We start from the raw sequence: 10483 nt of genomic DNA, 5'->3' as shown, positions 1-10483 counted from the left end.
TAAAACTGTCACTGTTTGCGGATGACATGATATTATACATAGAGAATCCTAAAACTGCCACCAGAAAACTGCTAGAGCTAATTAATGGATATGGTAAAGTTGCAGGATACAAAATTAATGCACAGAAATCTCTTGCATTCCTATACACTAATGATGAAAAATCTGAAAGAGAAATTATGGAAACACTCCCATTTACCATTGCAACAAAAAGAATAAAATACCTAGGAATAAACCTACCTAGGGAGACAGAAGACCTGTATGCAGAAAACTATAAGACACTGATGAAAGAAATTAAAGATGATACCAACAGATGGAGAGATATACCATGTTCTTGGATTGGAAGAATCAACATTGTGAAAATGACTATACTACCCAAAGCAATCTACAGATTCAATGCGATCCCTATCAAATTACCAATGGCATTTTTTACGGAACTAGAACAAATCATCTTAAAATTTGTATGGAGACACAAAAGACCCCGAATAGCCAAAGCAGTCTTGAGGGGAAAAAACGGAGCTGGAGGAATCAGACTCCCTGACTTCAGACTATACTACAAAGCTACAGTAATCAAGATAATATGGTACTGGCACAAAAACAGAAACATAGATCAATGGAACAAGATAGAAAGCCCAGAGATAAACCCACGCACCTATGGTCAACTAATCTATGACAAAGGAGGCAAAGATATACAATGGAGAAAAGACAGTCTCTTCAATAAGTGGTGCTGGGAAAACTGGACAGCTACATGTAAAAGAATGAAATTAGAATACTCCCTAACACCATACACAAAAATAAACTCAAAATGGATTCGAGACCTAAATGTAAGACCGGACACTATAAAACTCTTAGAGGAAAACATAGGAAGAACATTCTTTGACATAAATCACAGCAAGATCTTTTTTGATCCACCTCCCAGAGTAATGGAAATAAAAACAAAAATAAACAAATGGGACCTAATGAAACTTCAAAGCTTTTGCACAGCAAAGGAAACCATAAACAAGACGAAAAGACAACCCTCAGAATGGGAGAAAATATTTGCAAACAAATCAACGGACAAAGGATTAATCTCCAAAATATATAAACAGCTCATTCAGCTCAATATTAAAGAAACAAACACCCCAATCCAAAAATGGGCAGAAGACCTTAATAGACATTTCTCCAAAGAAAACATACAGACGGCCACGAAGCACATGAAAAGATGCTCAACATCACTAATTATTAGAGAAATGCAAATCAAAACTACAATGAGGTATCACCTCACACCAGTTAGAATGGGCATCATCAGAAAATCTACAAACAACAAATGCTGGAGAGGGTGTGGAGAAAAGGGAACCCTCTTGCACTGTTGGTGGGAATGTAAATTGATACAGCCACTATGGAGAACAGTATGGAGGTTCCTTAAAAAACTAAAAATAGAATTACCATATGACCCAGCAATCCCACTACTGGGCATATACCCAGAGAAAACCGTAATTCAAAAAGACACATGCACCCGAATGTTCATTGCAACACTATTTACAATAGCCAGGCCATGGAAGCAACCTAAATGCCCATCAACAGACGAATGGATAAAGAAGATTTGGTACATATATACAATGGAATATTACTCAGCCATAAAAAGGAACGAAATTGAGTCATTTGTTGAGACGTGGATGGATCTAGAGACTGTCATACAGAGTGAAGTAAGTCAGAAAGAGAAAAACAAATATCGTATATTAACGCATGTATGTGGAACCTAGAAAAATGGTACAGATGAGCCAGTTTGCAGGGCAGAGGTTGAGACACAGATGTAGAGAACGGACATATGGACACCAAGGGGGGAAAACTGCGGTGGGGTGGGGATGGTGTTGTGCTGAATTGGGCGATTGGGATTGACATGTATACACTGATGTGTATAAAATTGATGCCTAATAAGAACCTGCAGTATAAAAAAACAAACAAACAAAACAACTAATACTAAACTTTCATTGGGTTATTTGTATGGAAATATGTTAATATAAATGTTTCAGACATTACATGAAATTTCTAAAAATCTTATATGTTCTGGTATAATGTTATAAGTCATAATCCTAGTTATTACCTTAAAATGTATATCTCAGAAATAACTAATTTTCTTGTCAACTGCATTGTTATGAACTTTCATCAAATTTTTAACTGTGGTCATTTTTAAGTCTTTTGTCATTTACAGACAGTTCTGTGTGTACTCTGATGCTTTTGCAAATATGTTCCTATAAAAGGGTTTCATCTTTAAAAAAAAAAAAAGAATGCTTAACATCATTAATCATTAGAGAAATGCAAATCAAAACTACAATGAGATATCATCTCACACTGGTCAGAATGGCCATCATCAAAAAATCTAGAAACAATAAATGCTGGAGAGGGTGTGGAGAAAAGGGAACCCTCTTGCACTGTTGGTGGGAATGTAAATTGATACAGCCACTATGGAGAACAGTATGGAGGCTCCTTAAAAAACTATAAATAGAACTACTATATGACCCAGCAATCCCACTACTGGGCATATACCCTGAGAAAACCATAATTCAAAAAGAGTCATGTACCAAAATGTTCATTGCAGCTCTATTTACAATAGCCAGGACATGGAAGCAACCTAAGTGTCCATCATCAGATGAATGGATAAAGAAGATGTGGCACATATATACAATGGAATATTACTCAGCCATAAAAAGAAACAAAGTGGAGTTATTTGTAGTGAGGTGGATGGAGTTAGAGTCTGTCATACTGAGTGAAGTAAGTCAGAAAGAGAAAAACAAATACAGTATGCTAACACATATATATGGAATCTAAAGAAAAAAAAAAAAAAGGTCATGAAGAACCTAGTGGCAAGACGGGAATAAAGACACAGACCTACTAGAGAATGGACTTGAGGATATAAGGAGGGGGAAGGGTAAGCTGGGACAAAGTGAGAGAGTGGCATGGACATATATACACTACCAAACGTAAAATAGATAGCTAGTGGGAAGCAACCACATAGCACAGGGAGATCAGCTCTGTGCTTTGTGACCACCTAGAGGGGTGGGATAGGGAGGGTGGGAGGGAGGGAGATGCAAGAGGGAAGAGATATGGGAACATATGTATATGTATAACTGATTCACTTTGTTATAAAGCAGAAACTAACACACCATTGTAAAGCAATTATACTCCAATTAAAAAAAAAAAAACCAGTAATATTTCAGGCAGGAAGTCATAAAAGTTATCATTCAACCCTATGTACTAATTCCTCTTAATCTTGATCCTCTGTTAACAGTTTTATGAAGCCATCAGGTTTTTCATTAGAATTCTGTCATTTCTTACCCAGTTCAGTGGTATGATCTGAAAGTTATCGGAAATTTTTTACCTTCAGATTTTGTCCTATGCTTTCCCCTTTTTTCTCTCTCTCTTTTAACCTCTCTTTAGAACAAAATTACTTTCTTTTCCCTTGACAAAATGCATTTCCATTACTTACACTTTCTTTTTCCTTGCATACAAAGATGTTTTCCTCATAAAATTTTAGTAGTTTAATTATATATTTTAATTAGAATCCTTAACCTTTAAAAACCTTAATTTCTAGTGAAAACTAAGAAGTAAGCAATTATGAACTGTCTTTTACCTTAGCACTCTGTAAATTGGCAAATTTATAAATATTATTTATAATTTCAAAAAATGTGTGCTTTCTTATAGAATATGCCTCAGTATGGCACCAAGCATATTTACTAATATCTTTAATTTTTCTGTAAAAGGAAGCCTATGTTTTGTAATTAATGTTTCAGTATTTTATCTTATTTGGAAATAATATAGACATTCAATAAATTTTCATCATGTAACTTTATTTAGCAAAACTCTCAAGTTTCAAGTTATCAAAAATATGGTAAGTAGACATATCATAAAACATAATTATTCTTGAAAGGTTTACCTGAAAGCTCTTACCCCGTTTATATCTCTTTAATTCACTTGTTCCCAACAACTATGTTTAGATTACCCATGAAAACTTCATGAGACATGAGAACAAGTCAGCCATCACCTGAAGCTATTTTTCTTGCTGACAAATTTTGTAACAGATGTAACATAAACTTATCTGACTTTTAGTAAATCTAGGTACAATAAAAGTAGTATACTCAGTGTTGATGACTCTAAAGGCATGTCTGTATTAATTAAACCAAACAAACAAAACTTAATACTGAATATTAATTTAATACTGGATACTTCCCTGATCACATAACATGTGATCCATTTGGGTTAGTTTCTATTATATTTCTGAGAATTTATGTGAGCACTTAACTTCCTTTAAGTCAATTAAATAGAGCTCATTTACAAATTAAATTTGAAAATACCGCCTGGAGGTAGAAACATTTATAATGTACATACATTCAGATAGACAGAGATCTCATCATTTTCATTTTAAAACAGTCATGAATCAGGTATTAAAATAGAAAACTCACTAGTTTATAAATAACAGTTGAAATAGACTATAAGTCTACTTGCTTAAGTTTTTAAAAAGGTTTCTTCCCTTCCCCCTTTTTTCCGTTCGTATCAGGAACTGGAGATGGCCTAGATAAGTGTTCCCTGACCTGGTAGGACATTTATATCTCAAAGACACAGGAAGAGAAATGCAAGCTTCTTCTAGAAGGACTTTTGTTCCCTTAGGGTCAGACTTCTGAAAAGATATTTTATCAAGCCAGCTTTCTCTAACTGCTTATGCGAAAAACAGTTTTGGAATGTTGAAAGAGCTCCATCTTGGCCATTGCAGGGAGAGATTTTCGGATTTCCCAATTAAATACGTACTTGCAAGTATAAGTCCCAAAAGTACATAAACCCAGCTTGGGGGTTAGTTGGAGGTTATTTGGCACGCCTTTTTCTTCTGTTCTGAAGGCTTTGTTTGCCATTTCATGGTCAGTTGAGATAAAATTGCTATTAAAAACTCTGTGTGGGCTGGTGTGCTGTTTGTGAGCTTAACTCCTTCAGGTGTTACCACAGAGTCATTTAGCTCTCTCACGCGTCTTGGTCTCTCTCTCTAGTAGTCTAAAACCTGAGCACCAGATGGCCAATCCTTTTGTGCGCATCTTCAGACGAGTGAGTTTTTTTTGTTTTTGTTTTTGTTTGTTTTTTTGCTTAATGAGAGGCTGTCCCTTTGGGACCACTGCATGGTATGAAGATTCGGCTCCACCACTCCTATAAGTTTCTCAGTTGCCTGAGAAAACAAAGCCATAGCTGGCTGAGAGAAGCTGGGTCCCTTACCTTTGGAGCTGAAAGCTCTCATGTGATATCGTCACTTTTATTCAGACAAACTTTGTTAAAGTAGCCAATTCAAGGAAAGACACAAGGCCAGCCTCCTACCTAATCACCCAGTCTAAACCTTTTCAATGTCTTTCAACTGGGGAATCCAGGTACCTCTTCTTGAACTTAAGTTCAAAGAAAGAACTACTCCTTATAACGAGGAGTTTAATAACCACCAAATATTGTAAAACTCAGGATTGCCAACCAGGATGGGAGACCTGAGACTCAGGAGAAACTTATCCATTCCTCTGCCTCGCCAAGGAGGTGGATGGGCACAAGGGGCCCTCGCTAGTACCAAGGCTGGCAATCCTCTTGGAGTTCAGGCAAGGAGAGACGTCTGCTCTGGGTCCCTTCGTGGTCACCCAAACTGTTGACTGAAAGAAAAATGTACAACGTAAGAGCTATGAATTGAGTTTTATTCAGGGACCTTACTGAGGACTATAGACTGGCAAACAGCCTCTCAAGTAGCTCTGAGAAACTACGAGGTAGGGGAGAAGCCAGTATGCACATGATTTTAGCTAGGAAATGCAGTGAAGCACGCATCTCAGTAAAAGTTCCTGCTAGTCACGAGGATCAGATATCTCAGTTAATGCTTTTAGGGCTTTTCCATGTATGGGAATGATAGGGATAGAGTAGGATAGTTACACAGGTAGTTGTAGAAGTCCCACTAGGGAATTACAGACAGAGAGGGAAAGCTAGGGAACTTTGGGAGACCACTGTAATTTAGTGATCACTCAAGAAAGCTATTGGAACTTAATGGAACAAAGCAGTCTTGCTTAACTATAAAGCCATAAATAGAAGTATGAGATATGCCCCAGGTCGTTAAGTGAAAGAATGAGGCCTGCATTTTGCTGGTGGAGTTCAGCAAGATAATGATCCTTAGGTCCAAGGACAGGAATTTAAGGGAAAGGTGACATTCCAAAGTAGGAGACCTTCATTATACAGAAACCTGAGATGATTCAACATATTTTAGTATATGTTACCACCCTTCTGCTGATTTGAATGAGCGCTAAGACAGTCGTAGTTTGACCTCATAGGGTCGAACACTCTCCTGCCTGATACGAAGGAGAGCTAGTGATGTCTACTCAAAGAATGAGGAAGGGGCTTCCCTGGTGGCGCAGTGGTTGAGAGTCTGCCTGCCAATGCAGGGAACACGGGTTCGAGCCCTGGTCTGGAAAGATCCCACGTGCCGCGGAGCAACTAGGCCCGTGAGCCACAACTACTGAGCCTGCGCGTCTGGAGCCTGTGCTCCGCAACAAGAGAGGCCGCGACAGTGAGAGGCCCGCGCACCGCTGGGAAGATCCCACATGCCGCGGAGCATCTGGGCCCGTGAGCCACAACTACTGAGCCTGCGCGTCTGGAGCCTGTGCTCCGCAACAAGAGAAGCCGCGACAGTGAGAGGCCCGCGCACCGTGATGAAGAGTGGCCCCCGCTTGCCGCAACTAGAGAAAGCCCTCGCACAGAAACGAAGACCCAACACAGCCAAAAATAAATTTTAAAATGGTCCACATCAAAAAAACTTTAAAAAAAAAAAAAGAATGAGGAAGAAGGCGGTCTTCCCCCCTCCCCTCTTCCCTTTGGTTATAAAAATGTAGCCTGCTTAATTCTTGGGGCAGAACCCCCTCGCCTGCCCGCCTGTATCCCTCACAAGCATCCTATATTAATAAGTCTATCACTTTGCCTCTCACCGAATTCCTTCTGTGCTGAGCCTCAGTGAGTCCAGACACCAGGTGAGTGATTCTAATTAAGAGACCATGGGTTCAAGTCCCAATCTGAGGTGCACGGTTTCAGGAAGATACAAGAAATTGGGTTCATTAAAATTTTTTCCAGAGATTTCTCTGCATCCAAGGAGCCTCGTCCAGATCTTTGTCCCGAACTCCCTTCAGGACGCCCTGTTGGGCAGCAACTGCAGCGGCTGACAACCTGATCCGTGTAGCGTTGAGTGGTGGACAGTCTTTGTTTTACACACAAACCTCTGTTTTGGTGGGTCTGATACAACCCTCCTACGGCTGGCAGATCTGCCACGAGGTCGCCAGGTGGCCGTGTCCAACTTTAGAGACAGGATAGGCAAGGCCGCCTTCCCCAGATCACTCTCCGCACCCCCCAGCCCCGGGCCCCGCTGACATACGTCTGGCACAGCAGCTGCACTTGGACTCCCACGGCTTGGTCTGCTGCGGCCCAGAGTCCCCGCCAGGCCCCTCTGGGTCTGGGGCCAGACAGGTGAACGAAATGGAGGTTTGGTGGGGGTGACACCCCTGCACCCTTTAGGCTTTGAGGTGGCTTAATTTCTGCTTCGCTCCCAGTCTGGGATACAGTAAGTCCCTTACATACGAACGAGTTCTGTTCCAAGAGTGTGTTCGTAAGTCCAATTTTTGCTAAGTCCAACAAAGTTAGCCTAGGTACCCAACTAACACAATCAGCAATATAGTACTGTACTGTAATAGGTTTATAATACTTTTCACACAAATAATACATTAAAAACAAACACAAAAAATAAAGGAAAGATTTTTTTAAACATTTTTAAAGATTTTTAATCTTACAGTACAGTACCTTGAAAAGTACAGTAGTACAGCACAACAGCTGGCATACAGGGGCTGGCATTGAGGGAACAGGCAGGAGAAGTTACTGACTGGAGGAGGGAGAGGAGGTGGGAGATGGTAGAGCTGAAGGATCGTCAGCCATAGGAGACGGAGGGCAAGCTGCAATGTTGCTCACGCCTGACGTTGATGGCACAGGTTCTGGTTCCTTGCTGGATTCAACTCTATCTACCCTGTTGAAAAAACGATCCAGTGATGTCTGGGTAGTAGCTCTTTTTTTCTTATCATAGGTGACATGGTAGCACTGGATTGCATTCTGAACGGCTACTGAAACCTTCATGTACTGCTCTACGTTCGGGTCCTGTGCCTCAAAAACTAACAGTGCCTCCTCAAATAAAGAAAATCCCCTTGCCATTTCCTGCGCTGTGAATCTCTTCTGTTCTTCAGTTACTTCTTCTTCCTCTTGTCTCTCTTCGTCCTTTCTCTAGGCCTCCAATTCCATCAGGTCTTTGTTAGTAAGCTCCTTGTGATGCACAGCAACAGTCCTGTACGGTAAAGTACACAAAAGCACAACCACTTGTAGAGGATGCACGCACATGACAATGTACACCAGACACGTGAACTAACTTACGTGACTGGATATGCGAACACACCTTCGCATCATTTTAAGTTCGCAACTTGAAGATTCTTATGTAGGGGACTTACTTATTGGTTTTGATTTTCCTCCCTGCTGGGGTGGGCACTGGGGAGCAATTCCAGTGTCCCCACCAGCCAGCCCCATGACCATGGCTCCTATCCAGAAGCCACTGACCCCACGTGAGGATGTGCCGAGCACCACTTGCTTCCATTCCCGTTCCACCCCAAGGGTGGGAAATGCCTGGACGGGGCCGGGCCCCACTCAGAGTCTGATTAGGGCCTGGAGCCCCCTGATTCCTTAGCCCCACGTGCCCTGCGTGAAAGGGCAGCCAAGGGATACTTTGCCTGTTGAGTTATTGTGATTTATATTAAGAAATATGTATTCGACCTTCTTCCTGTTTCTTGCAAAGAACTCCTAAAACTCTTACAATTTCCTAAGTGATGAGAGTGACAAAGGTATCCTCTCATGTAGTGAGGTGACTTTTGGACCCCACCTGAGGATGAGCGCTTCTCAGGGGAACCAACCATGTGTTTAGTGGTTGGGAATTCTCAGTCCCAGTGGGAATTCTCAGTCCCAGTTCTCAGGCCTCCAGGGAGAGGAGAGGGGCTGGAGGTTGAGTCAATTGCTAATAATCTATGATTGAATCAATATGCCTATGTAATGAAGTCTCCAAAACCCCCAGAAGGACAGGGTTCCAAGAGCTTCCAGGTCGGTGAACACATGGCGATTCCTGGAGAGGGCAGGGAAGCTCTGGGCCCCGTCCCCCATAATTGCCCTGTGTGTCTCTTCCCTCTGGCTGTTCCTGAGTCATATTCTTTATAATAAATAAGTAAAATGTTTCTCTGAGTTCTGCGAGCTTCTGTGGCAAATTAATTGAATCCAAGGAGGGAATCGTGGGCCCCTCTGATTTACAGCCCGGGTCAGAAGCACAGGGGATAAGCTGGTGTCTCAAGTGGCCGGGGGGCTGTCCTGTGGAGCTGAGACCCTAGCCTGTGGGATCTGGAGCTGTGTCTGGGCAAACAGTGTCAGAATTCAATTGAATTGAGTAGAACTCTCAGACACCTTGCAGGAAGCCCCCTCCCCCTCCACACACGCACACATTGAAATTGGGTCCAGGAAACCTATTAAATACCAAAAAATTCAACGGCGTAAATTTGAAGATCTAATTGTCTTTACTGAATGATTCACGAATGGGGTAGTATCCCATCCAACAAGTAGAAAGGAGCTCCGGTGGGCTTGCCAACTACAAATCGGCGCTTGCCATCTGCCTCTACGAGGATTAAATCACAAGCCACTGCAGCTGCTGACCTTCATTCAACAGACCCTGAAAGGAGTTCAGGGTGGAGATCAGTAATGAGGCCCTCTGTGCTCTGGGGAAAACTGGCAGAACAGGTCTTCAGATAGTTAGATACGTTCAGCAGAATTTATGAGCCCAATTCTTGCATCTCCTCGTATCTAGAAAAGCACTAAAGTCATTGACGGTGACATCTGCTCCTCGTGACCAGCAACAAGCCTCTGCCAGAATGCATGCTTGACTGCACGTCCCCCCCCAACCCCCTTCGCTAAAATCACATGTAACGCTGACCTTCCCCGCCACCTCTTTGGAGCACTTTCTCAGAGCTGTCTGGGATGCTGTCTCCCGGTCTGCAGTCCTCATTTTGCCCCAAAATAAAACTTCACTCGCAACTCTTCACGGTGTGCATTTCTTTCCATCGACAGACTACAAAAAGGGAAGAGATTTTAAAGGCAAGACAAGGAAGTCATAAACAAAAAAAAGGCTTAGGGCTTCCCTGGTGGCACAGTGGTTAAGGATCCGCCTGCTAATGCAGGGGACACAGGTTCGAGCCCTGGTCTGGGAAGAACCCACATGCCGCGGAGCAACTAAGCCCGTGCGCCACAACTACTGAGCCTGCGCTCTAGAGCCCGTGAGCCACAACTACTGAGCCCACGTGCCACAACTACTGAAGCCTGTGCGCCTAGAGCCCGTGCTCCACAACAAGAGAAGCCACCACAATGAGAAGCCCCCACACAGCAACGA

This window comes from Balaenoptera musculus, chromosome 8, assembly GCF_009873245.2.
Source record: "Balaenoptera musculus isolate JJ_BM4_2016_0621 chromosome 8, mBalMus1.pri.v3, whole genome shotgun sequence".
Taxonomy (NCBI): Eukaryota; Metazoa; Chordata; class Mammalia; order Artiodactyla; family Balaenopteridae; genus Balaenoptera; species Balaenoptera musculus.
This window is presented reverse-complemented; position numbering follows the sequence as displayed.